This window comes from Paramormyrops kingsleyae, chromosome 3 (genome assembly GCF_048594095.1).
Source record: "Paramormyrops kingsleyae isolate MSU_618 chromosome 3, PKINGS_0.4, whole genome shotgun sequence".
In the NCBI taxonomy this organism is placed as follows: Eukaryota; Metazoa; Chordata; class Actinopteri; order Osteoglossiformes; family Mormyridae; genus Paramormyrops; species Paramormyrops kingsleyae.
In genome coordinates, this window is record NC_132799.1 from 41,150,741 (window position 1) to 41,164,714 (window position 13,974).

The following is a 13,974-nucleotide window of genomic DNA, read 5'->3' on the forward strand; positions in this document are numbered from 1 at the left end:
GTCGATAATTCGACTACATTTGGAAAACCGGACATCGCTGCGAATTGCGCTTTAATGTTTGCCTGTTCACCCACAGTGTAGGGAAAATTTATATATCTCGATGACAAGCGGATTATGCCATCCCATACAGCTGGCATGGCACGACTCAGTGATGACTGAGAAATGCCTGATCGGTCCGCAAGTTCACGCTGAAAAGCACCTGTGGCTAAAAATCCGAGGGTGGAGAGAACTTGTACAGGTACCGGTAAGGCGCAATTTCTTGCAGTCTTCCTCCGTAAAGCTGGCTCCAGTTCAGCACACAGCTCCAAGAGGATAGCTCTTGGAAATCTGAATCGACTTAGTAGCCAGTCATCATCATGAGCCAAGAAATCACTGTGATCCCTGAATACGCGCTCTCTTCTGACTCTTCCATTTGCAATGTCCTCTAACAATGCAAGAGCAGCCATGGTTGGAATATTTTTTGTCTTTCCCTGCACCGTTTTATTGTCACAGATTGATTACGATCAGGTGACCGATGGCCAATTAATTTCGGTGTATTTCATGCAGATCGCGTCATGAATGCGAGTCTGACACAGTGAAACTGCAGTAGCACTCTTTTGCCAGTAGGTGCCTCCATTTTGCCAAATCGAGCAGAAACTTGCGTACGCCTTGTCTGGGGTTGCCGTGAGAATGTGCGTGGCGGTACGCCAAGTTTAGTTTTTATACATCTCGACGTGAGCGTGGAAACGGGCGTGCGCAACATTTTTGTGCGTAAGCACCGTTTATACATGAGGCCCCTGGTAAGTGAATTCTTAAGATGAAAAACTAAGGAAGGATTCTGGAGGACTAAGTCTAGGCCTCTGATAAATTCAGTACTGAAGTTAAATGTTGAAACATCAAGACACACTATAGCCTAGCAGAACTGGCTGTACTTTTATCAAAGACCGCTTAATATGCATATTTATTTCACAGTGCAAATTATTGAATATTACATATGGTAGCTAATTGATGATGCACTGGCAAACATAGATGTCTAAAGTGAGATAATGTGACAAGTGATGTGCTGTCAAGGTGGTGCAGCATGGCACACACGGAATGAAGGTGATGATCCACTAATGGCTCCAGGAGATACGGGATTTAATAACAAAACAATGATACAAAAACAGAGGACCACGAGTGGTCGTAAACAGACGGGGAAACACTGAGTTAAATAACTAAGACTTGACCAGGATACTGAACTTACAAGAAGTCTAAAGAACAGGTAAGGGAACAGAACTATAAACTGAAACCAGCAAATGGGGCACATAGCAAGCTCATGAACTTATTCACACTTAACACATTCTGACACATAGCAACAGGGGCTTGAACAATGACAGACTAGAGAACAGAATGGACACAGGCACTTAAATACACACAGGCAAGCAAGGGACAGGTGAACTCAATAATCGGTTAACCAATCAGAGGCATTAACAAAGAACAGGAACCAGGTAACCTAACAAACACTAAAGCAGGGGTCTCCAACTCCGGTCCTGGAGAGCTAGTATCCAGTAGGTTTTCTGTCCCGCTTGGCTTCTGATGACCCACACCTGTTCCTGGTATTTACCTGAGAACAGGTGTGGCTCATCAGAAGCCGGGTATGATAGAAAACCTACTGGACGGTAGCTGTCCAGGACCGGAGTTGGAGACCCCCTGGGGAAGACTAGGAACATTAGGCTACCAAATAGAAAACCAGGCAGAGCAGGGTAAATAAAAAGCAAGAACAAAAAGCAAACACAGGAAAAACTAATAATATTTAAATGATAGATGAGGCAGGCCTCTGGCCAACCTCAAACCCCTGACCAGAGGGTTTACAGTCTTAGGGCTGCATACTCATGCCCATTAAGCTCAACAACATTCTGGGGAACAAGGGAAACATACTAGGGGCATAGAACTAAAACAGAGGAGGGAACAGGATGGTCAGCAACACATGCTGGTCAAGCAGGGAAGAGACATGAAGGGCAGGGATGGATAAGCGCCAACCCTGCATGTGCATAATGATAATTACAATTGGTTGTTGTTGTTGTTATTGTTGTTTATTATTATTATTATTATTACTACTACTACTTATTGGGGGCTGCATGGTGGTGCAGTGGTTAGCATTGTTGCCTCAAACCTCTGGGACCTGGGTTCAATTGTCTGCTAGGGTTCCATGTGTAAGGAGTTTTCATGATCTCCTCATGTCATTGTGGGATTTCCTCCAGGTACTCCAGTTCCCCCCCACCACAGTCCAAAAACATGCTGAGGTTAATTGCCCATAGGTAAGCATGTGTGAGTGGTGTATGAGTGTGTTCTGCGATGGATTAGTGCCCCATCCTGGGTTGTTCCCTGCTTTGCGCCCATAGCCTCTCAGATAGGCAGACCCCCCATAACTCTGAACAGGACAAGTGGGTACAGAAAATGACTGGGTATTAATAATAATTATTATTATTATTATACAAGGCCAAAGTGAAGGAAGAAATTGGCAAGTATTAGTCTGGTTATGTCTGACCCCTATAGGAAAGGATAGGCTCCGAACTCCCCAGAATTATGTGTGTGTGTTTGTGTGTCTGTTTTTATTTATTTATTCTAAAGTGACTCCCCTTCCTATCTGGGCTAACTGGAGGTCGCTGTCTTTAACATATTTTACTCTTTTATATTACTCAAAAAATAGAAATCTGCTGAACTGAAAACTGAAAATTAGAAGTGTCCCTTCATTTTGCTGGTAAACCACAGAGATGTCAGGCAGCTGAAAAGTCTTCATGCAGACTGTGATCTGTGAAATGTGCTAGTTTGAGGTTTGCTGTGATTTACTGCACCATAGTTTGGATAGCTCAGCATGCCTTTCATCCTCAAGTTTTTTACACTGCCACGCACACCAGCTTCTGATTACCAAATGCAACAAACTGACTTCACTTAAGTAATGTGGCCCGGCTGTTGTTTCACCACTAGCGCACTAATCAATAACCAAAAGTCCAAACACTCTTCTGTCATGGATCCGGGTGGCTCGGGCACGGGAACGAGGCATCAGACAGGCACAAAAAGGGGCGGACGACCCACTGGCGGCTCCGAGACAGATGGGGTTTTAATCAAAACAGAATACACTACAAACACAAAACCAAAAAGGACCATGCGGGGTCAAACAACTAAAAAGGGATTAACAAAACTAAATAACAAAACCCAAATACACGTTGAACACTGAAAATGCCTAAAACCATCCAACATCCATGAAACATCACACACAGAACACAATGAACCACTGGTGAACTAAACAGAAGCAGGAACTAAAATACTAAAGGGGTAACGAGACTAACACAGGACAGGTGAGACTAATTAAAGACCAGGGAAACAGGGCACAGGTGAAACTAATAACTCAAAGGAACTAAAAACAGGGAAACTAAGAACTAACCAAGGAAACATAAACCAACACTAGGGAATTAAACAGGTAAAGACACAAGCAGGGGCACAAGGAACAAAACCAAAACCAACTACAAAATCAGACACAAGAACTAAAGAAACTCAAATGAAACACTAGGGAGCAAAATACAAAGGTATATACAGGAGGTGGGATTCAAACACAGGACAGAAGGGTACTCAGGACAGAAGGGTACACAGACAACCACATGCTCAACACATTGAGCCACATGACCAGACAGGTAACAGGGGAGAACAAAGACTAACATGAAGGACGGGATGACCAGCAATGCCTGCTGGTCAAACGGGGAAGGGACACGGTAGGACCACAGCAGGGGCTGACCCTGACACTCTTCTAATACATGGTTAACTACTTATATTTATTTTCTTACTTGTAACCAGTTGTTTAGTTTCCTTGGAGCATTTCCAGTGCACATATAACTAGATTATAGTGAGACTGACACTTAAATAAGGCAGGAAATTAAGTTTAATATTTATAATTGCCGTATATATTTTTGCGTCACAATACTTAAACATAAAGGCCAGTTGTGTAAGAATTTTAAACTCCACTGTAGTGTACATTAACTTTGTTAAATCCCTCTTAAAGAGTCCAAAGTAATATTTTATCATGTACTGAATTGCATGTTTACCAAAATTGAAATGCAAGTGTATTATGCACATCTGTGCACATTGACTGACCATATACAAGGAAATTGACTAGATGTTTCTATGTGCCAGCCCTGACTTTCATAGAGCAGAGGTCAACAAAAAAAAGTAGAAGAACAGATGTTCCTGTAGTTATGGTGAGCAGTTATGAAGAGGTGTAGAGGTACCCACATGCCTAATTTTGCATATTGTCCAGACATTGTACCACTGTGTACTGTGTTTTCAAAAGCAACACTATTCCAGCATTTTGAAATTAATACAATTCAGCAATTTTTGTATTTTTTATTGGGGGTGGGGCAATTTTGTGACAAGGATTTTAAAATCCCACAGTAAGATGTATTACCACTTTAATTTACAACAGTTCATAAACGTATATTGATTTCATTACACTGCTCGTATTTGTGTTTATTGCAATACGTCTGCCCTCTCCTGGTCTGGTGGAATATTACTGCTGTAGATAGAATACATTGTTACACCCATTGTTACAACCTCCTTTTCTGTAGAATCTTTTCTTACAGCTTCCATTTCTGTTTGGTTTGGCTCTGCATCATCACACTTGTGGAGACTGCAATGAATTGTGCAATTTGCAGAGAAGATTATTGGCTGTCAGCTCCTTCTGCCTGAAGCCCTATATTCATCTAGGATGTGGAATACAGATAAGAAGATTATGTCTGGCCCCTCTCACCCTAGTCAGTCGCCCCCTCTTCCAGCGTCTCCCTGAAAGCTAAGAGTAAGAGCCCTGAGTACAAGGATATCTCACCTGAACAGCTTCTTCCCCCAGGCCAGGGGTGGCCAATCTTATCCGCAAAGGGCCGCTGTGTATGCGGGTTTTCGCTGCAACTCCCTAATTAGATTACTAATTAGAGGACTGATTGGCTGAAGAGTCCTCGCACCTGGGTTTGAACAGCTGACCTAAAGGTTATCCCAAAAACCTGCATACACACCGGCCCTTTGCGGATAAGATTGGGCACCCCTGCCCCAGGCCATCGCCCTCCTAAACAAGGTTTCATGAGATGGGACCGTTCCACACTTAATAACCCACTGTACTTTAAACTCTTAAGCTTATTCCCTTATCTTATTTTCACAAACTGTTTGTACCCCACATCTTGTCCCCTCACCCTTATTTACATGCCTACTGTCATGCCCTGCATCCCTTCCCCCTCGTTCTCTCCCGGTCTGCTGGACCCCTGTTGGTCTGTGGCTGTCGTGCTGGCCCCTCTGGGCTCTCCTGCCCTGTGGTTCTGGCGGTGCCCCCCTATTCCTGCCCTGTGGCTCCCGTGGTGCTTCTCGGCCCCAGTCCTGCCTTCCCCTTGACTCAACCTGGCACTACTTGCTTCCTGAGACACTGGGGGGCTTGTGTCCCAAGGTCAATGCCCCGGTTTCTGGGGACCCCCTAGCTCAGTCCTGTCCCCTCCTGCCTCAGTTAAGTTTATGCCCCAAGGTTCAGTCCCATCTTCGTTCTTCCAAAGCCAAGCCCCATTTTCAGTTTGCCCTGTAACACCCCCGTGTTGGTTCTTTTACCCTGCCCTGTCTCAGTTCCTGCCCCAGTGCCTTATCCCGCCTTGTCTCCTCCCTTGTCTGTCTGTCACTGGTGACCCTTCATCTGTCTGCCCTGAGCTGGTCTGTGTGTCAGTGGTGTCCTACATTCCCTGTCTTGTCTGGTTTCTTGTCCATGTTTGGTTCCTTTTAGTGCGGTGCCCCTGTCTGAGTGTCACAATTATCCTGATGTATACCCAGTGCGTCTCTATGGTGTTCCATTTTTTCATCCTGGTCCTAGTTTCCCCTTACCCAATCATGATCCATTTCCCTACTCCTGTGTGGTCTTGTCCTGTTGGGTCTGGTCTCCATATAGTTCCTTGCCCCGCTCATGTCCCCTACCTGGCCCTGCTAACAGTATGCCTTATCTTCCACAGGATCTGTTTCATGTGGGCTACATGTCTCATCCCATGTTATTATATGTCTGTGGCTTTGTCCTGGTGTGTGTTGTGCGTGCTGTTCCCCTAGTGGCATCCCGTCTTGTCCCACAGAGTGCCTTATCTTGATGTCGCCCCTACCTACCCTGCTCTGTCTCATCCCCTAGTGGTGTTTGGTTCATTCTGTGTCCCTAGTGTACTGCGCCCTGTACTGTTGTGCCGTCCAGTCCAGTGTCCATTGCCCCTTGCCCTGTTTGGACATTCCCTCCCCAGTCTGCCTACACGCCCAGAGTGTGTATGTTGCGGGGGTACTGTCACGCCCTGCATCTCTTCCCCCTAATTCTCTCCCTTGTGTGGCTCTAACAAGCCACACCTGTTGCTTGTTTAATTGTACCTCTTGTTACAGCCCTTGTGTGGATCACCCCAGGTGCCTCTTGTCTGCTCCCTCACATGCCCTGTATAAAGCATCCTTGAGTCCTGCAATCCCCAGTCCAGTCATTAATGTTGATACTTGCCTGTGCTCCTCTGTGTGCCCTGTGCCTAGTGTTCCTGCCTGAACACTAGGCTCCCTACCCCGTTTTTACCCCTCGTGGTCTGTTTCCTTTACCCGTTCCTGTATTATAGTTTTCTTTAATAAAGTCCCTTTTGGTTTTCCCCTATGCCTGCCTTCGCCTCCTTCCTTGCCCTCGACATGACACCTACATGTTTATTTGTTTATTAATAGCACACTTTCTTATTCTATAGTTCTCTATGTATTTTTGTTGTATCTAGTTATGTGAATCCATGTATTTATGTATTCTTTGTCTTGACAGTGTGATCCAAATTGCATACTCATTCCACTGACAAAACAAATTCCTTGTACTTTTTTGCATGGCGAGTAAAAGATATTCTGATTCAAAGGAGCTTACTTCTCACTTTATCTCAAAACTGTCTAGCGGGACCCATTCCTCTCTAGTCTAAATAATTTAATCAGGCCCTGGGATTGCTACTTTTTGTGGTTCAGATTATTACAGAATACATTTGATTATACTACTAATTTGTATTTTGGATCACTGATAATCATATCATACAATTTTATCAAAACAAGACCTCCACATCAAATCAAGATTTCCAGCAAGTACCTGTTGTGTAAAGTTTTGTTTGGTCCAGTGGCTTGTGGTGATCCTGTTAATGACCCGTGTGTCATGCCCCGATCGTCCGCTCTTTCCGTGTGCCACGCCCCCTCGTTAACCTTGTGTGGATTCCCCATGTTTTCAAGCTGTATCTTTTTGTTGTCATTAGTCCTATGTATTTAAGTCTGCGTTAGGTATGTTTTCCCCAGTCCAGTTTTTGAAGTCTACCGTCTGTCTGTGTGCCTTGCCTTGTTATTTACAACAATAAATCCCTCGTTCCCCAATTCCTCGTCTCCCTGCTCCATGTTTAGTGTTTTTACTGAAAGATGAAGTGTTCAGTCTAATGGAAAAAAACATTTAACTGCATATATGTGCAGCTCAACTACACAGCAAATTTATCTAGGTCGGGGTATTTGACTATCAATACAGAGCTTCCATTGTTTATCAGTTTCAAAACACACAATCCAGTGTGTGGAGATATAAAGGAAGAAAAGGATCACCAACTTGTATAGGAGGACTTAGGTTGAAGTTTTATGTGTCATGTCGGTGTGGATGTTACTGTTCAATAAATGGGTTTTCACACATATATGCGCATTCGCACACCCACACATACACACACACAGACACACACACACTCCATTGAACAGACAGTGCTCCATTGGTCATATGCTTTCTCTACACTCATAGCTTGCTGACATGGACATTTGAAAGCGGTATTTGAAAGCAGACGGCAGAGGTGAGCACCATGAGTCTTTCCTGTATTTCTCTTTTTTTTTGTTTAACTTGTGTTAAAATATCATTCTTATTATGATTTATGATATAATTTATGTCAACTTATTTATTTTAAAAACATGCTTTAAAATGGATCTTGTTCCATATAAATATTTGTTATACAAAATGAAAGCGTGATGGTGGAGGTTTTTATAAATAATTTTGCATGAAGATTGTCATATATGAAGCAGAAATACAATTTAGATTTATCCTTTGTGATGGGTTATTCCCAGCTTTCAAAATAATTTCAGTTTGAAACTGAAATTGATATGTAAATTAATTTACACCTTTTCTTCGAATTTAAATTTATTGCATATTTTGATTACTGCCTGGTGAAATTACTTAAAATAGTTAAAAAATGTTTATTGATGCAAATATTAAGCGGAAATCAATTTAATACAGTTCACTTGAAAGTTTGATATTTTATACACTGAAATGAACACAGTCACACACACATGCATACACAAATGATCTGTTTTTACATGCTTTTGCATATATAAATGCATGTGTGGACAAGGTGTGTGTGTGTGTGCGTATGTGTGTGTGTGTGAGGCCTCTTTTCTTCCAGATGTGAGACCTTTCTCCGCATTCATAACTTTCTGCCTTCCTTTCCACATGTCCTGGTGGAATTTCTTTGGTACATGCCAGGGTGTGAAGTGACAGCCCCTCATAATAGCTCTCTGTCAGTAGCAATCTCTGCACCTCTCCACTTTACCCCAGGCCTCCCTTAGCTCTCGCTCATCTCACCAGCTGTCATCCCAAGATTTATGCAAGAATACAGTTTTTGTATAGGGTTATTTCTGAAACTCCAAAGCTGGGTTCCACCAACATAGATTAATTTAATCTTGGTTTACACTTACAGTAATCTACAATTAGTAATTCTAGGTTTAAACTGGTGTTTAATTAATCAGATACATTTCACATCTCAATTTTAACCCTGGATTAGTTATACCAGTTTAAACTATGAATAAAATAGCATTAACTTAGGTGCACTGTCTGCCGTGATGGATACAGACGAAATGTAAACAAATTCACAATGCATCCTAGGCTAAATAAATATGGCCATAAATAAAGTTAACACAAATGTCTCAAACTTTTAAAAAAGAAAAGCTGCTACTTTTACCACACTTTTGCTTGAGTTATGCTGATTTACTTTACTTTTTTCACAAAAAACTTGAACATTAATCGAGCAATAGTCCTTTAAATTACAAAAAAGTTCCCCATTCTCACCCCCCAGTTAGTAATCAAAATAAGCAAGGGAGATGCATTAAGTTTGTAGGTATCCCACACATTCAAAGTATATTGCCTCAAAAAACAAAATCAAAAACCTTTTCTCCTTTTTATGTTAAAGTATTTAGTTATTGACTTTGTATATGTATATTGTCTGGCTGTTTTCATGGCTCATTTTGCTAACTATTATGTTTTATGCTTTAAATGTCAATGATTTGTTAATCTTAATCCAGTCCAGGGGTGCGGGGGAGGGAGGGAATGTTAAACAAAAAGTATGAAAAAATGATGTACCATGTTAAAGTGTTAACCTGTACTTGTGCAATAAAGAGAAGGTTAAAAAAAGTTTATAGGTTAAACTTCATACATAATTTCATATGAAACTCCATGTGCATGATTCTTATTAAATTTGGCCAGATCGATCTTTCATTTTCCACAGAATAAAAAACAGTGTAACGGTATTCTGCTAATAAGTTTCACCTCCGGCACCGGTGATATTATATAAAAGTATATTATATAGCAACTGAATTTTCCAATGCAGAAATATGGAGATGCGAGCAAAAATGTATTAAGTGATGCATTTAATGTTATTGGGGTAGAAAAATAATTCCATCTGCCCAGTTTTTGCTCTGATACATCTCTTCTGCACTTCCACATAACTTCCATGTCAGCGCCGGTGCTTGTGGTCAACCAGTGAGTGAGCTATGGCGATGTGAAAGCACCTATTTCTGTAGACTGTGGTCTTGTGAACTCTAAAAAGATTGCCGTGAAGCATTTGATAACTCCCTGTAGCATAAAAACACAAAGCTACCAGGAGCTGGAGAAGTGGAGGTATAGCAGAGTTCCTCTCACTTCCATGCATGATAACTGGTCCAACTTTCCAACTGAGGTATATGACACACTCTTTTGTAAACTGACATTGCTGGGAAAACTCACTATTGCTGTAAAAAAACTCAGTTGGGCCTAACCTGTCTCAAATTTTTCTACATGGGACTCTTTCCTGTGATCCCAACCAGCAAATAAATGTAGCCATGTTGTCAATAAAACTGAAACAGGCATAACATACAGTAAACCTCCTCAAGGGGTGGTTTACATATGACTGCTAATCCATTTTTATACTAGGTTTAAATTCACTGGTACAACAGACTTGAATCTAATCTAAGTTTAAGTAGGAGTTAAAATTGAGATTACCAAAGTTTTTTATTTAACCAGGATTAATTGTAAACTAAATTTAAACTAGGTTTAGAGTTTGGTGCAACAGGATTAGTAGATATATTTTGATTTAATCCAGTTTATAAGTTAAACCATGTTGGTGCAACCCAGCCCAAGGCTTTTCTGGTTGAAATCTGCTTAATTTAAACAGCTCAAAATTTGGAATAACTTGAACTGGCAAAAGATGAATCTGTGAAGAGGTATGAGTCTGAGAATTTTGGAGAAGGACCTGTTCAATAAATCAAGCATGGCTCTATAACAGTTCCCAAAATGTGGGTTGCAAGTTTCTATCACTGTGATTTTGTGGGTTGCAGGCTGAAAAGTTTAGCAGTGGTCCCCAACCTTTTTTCCACCATGAACCAGTTTTATTCTGTTAACATTTCCGCGGACTGGGGGGAGGGCGTGTTAAGAGACGTGCGGAGACGTGTAATGGTCCCCAACCTTTTTTGCGGCATGTAAAACAATATATAAACAAACGGTATAGAAATAACTAGAAACAAAGTGCGTAAAAATACAACTCACCATCCCGCTGAATTAGTGGGCGCCTTGAGCTTGTTTCCCTCTTACGTGCCGGGTTGGGGGAGGGAGCGGAGATGTGTAACAAAGATAATGAGGTGCACAATATTTAACTTCAGTAAAATCCCGTTATAACGGACTTCAAGGGACCTGGCAAAACAGTCCATTATATCCAAAGTCTGTTATATCCAGAGTTGCTGTTTGCCCAGAACACAACTGCAGGACACCATTTACTCAAGCCACACCCCAGCAGACACATTTGTGGTATAGATTATTATATTGTACATATAGTAGTATGTAGTAATCCAACTTTACCTGACCAGATGCGTGACTATTAATAATCCCGACTACGTATCTGTGCAGAGTGTGCATGTCCGTTATAGCCAAACAAAACTACAGCTAAAAGCAGCCCTGGGGACCAAATTGTTTGTCCGTTATAAACAAAATTCTGTTATATGCAAGTCCGCTATATCCGATGCTTTTTCTGTATGTTGTTAAAGGCGCACAGCCGGGACCAGCGGACCTCGTCCATTATAGACGATATCCTGTTATAAGCGAGCCCGCTATATGATCAAGTGCGTCACCTTATCGCCACCTATGAGCCACAGATGGAAGTATTTTTCAAAATAAAACAGCCTCTGTTATCTGTTCACCGCAGCCCGGCACAAAATGCTCCCTGGCCCGGTACCGCAGTGGTTGGGGACCCCTCCTCTAGAGCAGAGGTCACTAACAGGCAAAACATAAAGTTATGATTTAAAACTTGACGGGGCGCTTCTATTTTAACTGGTGCAGCTTTAGTAGTCTTTTCGGTAGTGGTTTAATGCAGTGTTTCCCAACCCAGTCCTCGGGGGACCCGGACAGTCCACATTTTTGCTTCCTCTCAGCTCCCAGCGCACCTGTCCTGTACCAGGTATTTGATGTTCCTGATTGGCTGGGAGCTGGGAGGGAGCAAAAACGTGGACTGTCCGGAATTCCCCGAGGACTGGGTTGGGAAACACTGTGTTCATGGATGAAGAAACGCACAGACCAATTACATGCAAGTTAATTAAGCCATCCCATGTGATACCACTCAACATTATACATACCGGCAGGCAAACATATATGTTCAGTTCTATGTCACGTGATAATAAATATTGTCAAAAAGTTTTTCAATTGTACTGAATTAATTTGATTTGACAATCAGGTATGGATTACATGTAATGTACTTAAATATATATCACACTACACAGTTATACATTATGATCTTCTGGACCTTTGCTTCAAGACATTTTGTCTAACTGGACCTCTTTAAATCTTAGTTGAATACCCCTACTCTAGAGGGAGTGCTGGCCCTAGCCAAACTGAGGCCCTAAGCAGAATCTTCATCTTGCTTTAATTTGAACAATAAATACAGTGGTACCTCAGAACTCGAACTTAATCCATTCAGAACTCGGGTTCGAATCCTAAAATGTTCGAGTTCTGATCGAATTTTCCCCATAAGAAATAATGGAAAACCAATTAATTGGTTCCCGGCCCCAAAAAATTACACCTAAATATGTTTTTTTTTTAGCATTTAAACATAAAATGAACAGGATAAAACAAGAAGAGCATATACTAAAGACATATCTAAGCACATTTCTCAAAACAGTAATTTGTAAAGTAAGAAAATAAACACAGTGCGTAACATTTTTTTCTTAATGGCTTCCAAAACGATAAAGAATGTAGCCCAATACTACCCCAAGCCACGCCCCAACACTGCGCCAACACTAGACTATGCCATGCGGTCCATTGTTTATTTTTGTTATTACTCTGTATTCATTAATTTGTTCATAAATCACAAACTTTTAGCTTTTAACATTTGTACAACTATTGCGTAACTTTTTTTTTTTTTACCAAAATGATATAAAGTACAGTGTATTACCTGATATTTTCAATAAAAAAGCACTATCACCAACAAACGATGCTATCACAGAGAATGCGAGGCTGAGACTGAAGCGTTACCCTTTATTTCCACTGAAAGACGTGCCACGTGACTCATTTTCAAGTTATCTTAGGTCGGCGTTCACGGTTCAACTTGTGAGATTCAGATCGAGTTCTTGGTCACTTTTTTTCGAACTGGTTGATTCGACTAAGAAATTCGAGTTCTAATGATTTCGAGTACTGCGGTACCACTGTAAATAATAAACAAAGATGCACACATCAGAAATGTAACCATAATTTTTTAAACATCAAACAAAATGAAAAGGATATTTCTCCACTTCACTATGGTTATAATATGACCCCTATGCTAGCCATATTGGGTATATATAGTTCTGCCTGAATTACTATTCTATATATATCTTATTAACCAGATTAGCATATTCAAATATCAATGATGCATTATTCATTACCATGGGGGTGTTTTTCGTGCGTGGATTACTTGTTTAGCCAGATGTAATTGTTGACAATTTGGCATTGATCCTGGATCTGTCGGTTATTCGAAACTTTTGCTGGATGTGTTATCATAGCAACACATCCAAATCCTCAAACCTGCTTGGAGCAGGTTTGTTCTACAGTATGTAAACAAGGATTAGCTCACACACTTAATCAGTGTCCATGCATGGAATTCATTCAGTCATGGCTTCGGTATTCATGAATGAGCGACCAATTGATATCAGTGTGCAAATTATAAGAAGAGAATGTCATAAAGAGAGGGTTTTGCGCGATCTGCAAGATCCTTTATTGCTCCCGGAGGAAACTCTTTTCAAAAGATACCGCTTTAGCCGAGGGGGAATATTGTACCTCAACGATTTATTAGCACCTTATATTCACAGTCAAACTAGGTGAAGTCGGGCTCTCACAACCACACAGTCAGTATGCATTGCTTTGAGATTTCTTGCAAGCGGCACTTTTTTATTTACTATAAGCGATGCGGAAATGCTAGAGACAGAATTGTGGCCTGATATTTTCAATAATGATGACACAGTTGGTTTACACAATGTTCACATTTATTACAAAGACACTTCAGATGATTGGATCCAGCTAGACTAATCTACTCCTCAGGTGCATTTGAAAAACCTACTTAACAGGATGACTTTCACCATCGTTAACTTATCCGAGATGAGGCTTCTGATCTTGGATGATTTAAGCAACGTACGGAAAATACCCCCCATGTCTGCTTCAGGTGATGT

General features: G+C 41.3%; 1 protein-coding gene across 1 annotated transcript in view; it reads left to right on the plus strand.

Annotated features, from left to right (window-relative positions):
* The window catches only part of LOC111841241 (epiphycan-like), a 28,465-nt gene that overhangs the window by 252 nt on the left and 14,239 nt on the right, over positions 1 to 13,974 (plus strand). The window lies entirely within an intron of this gene.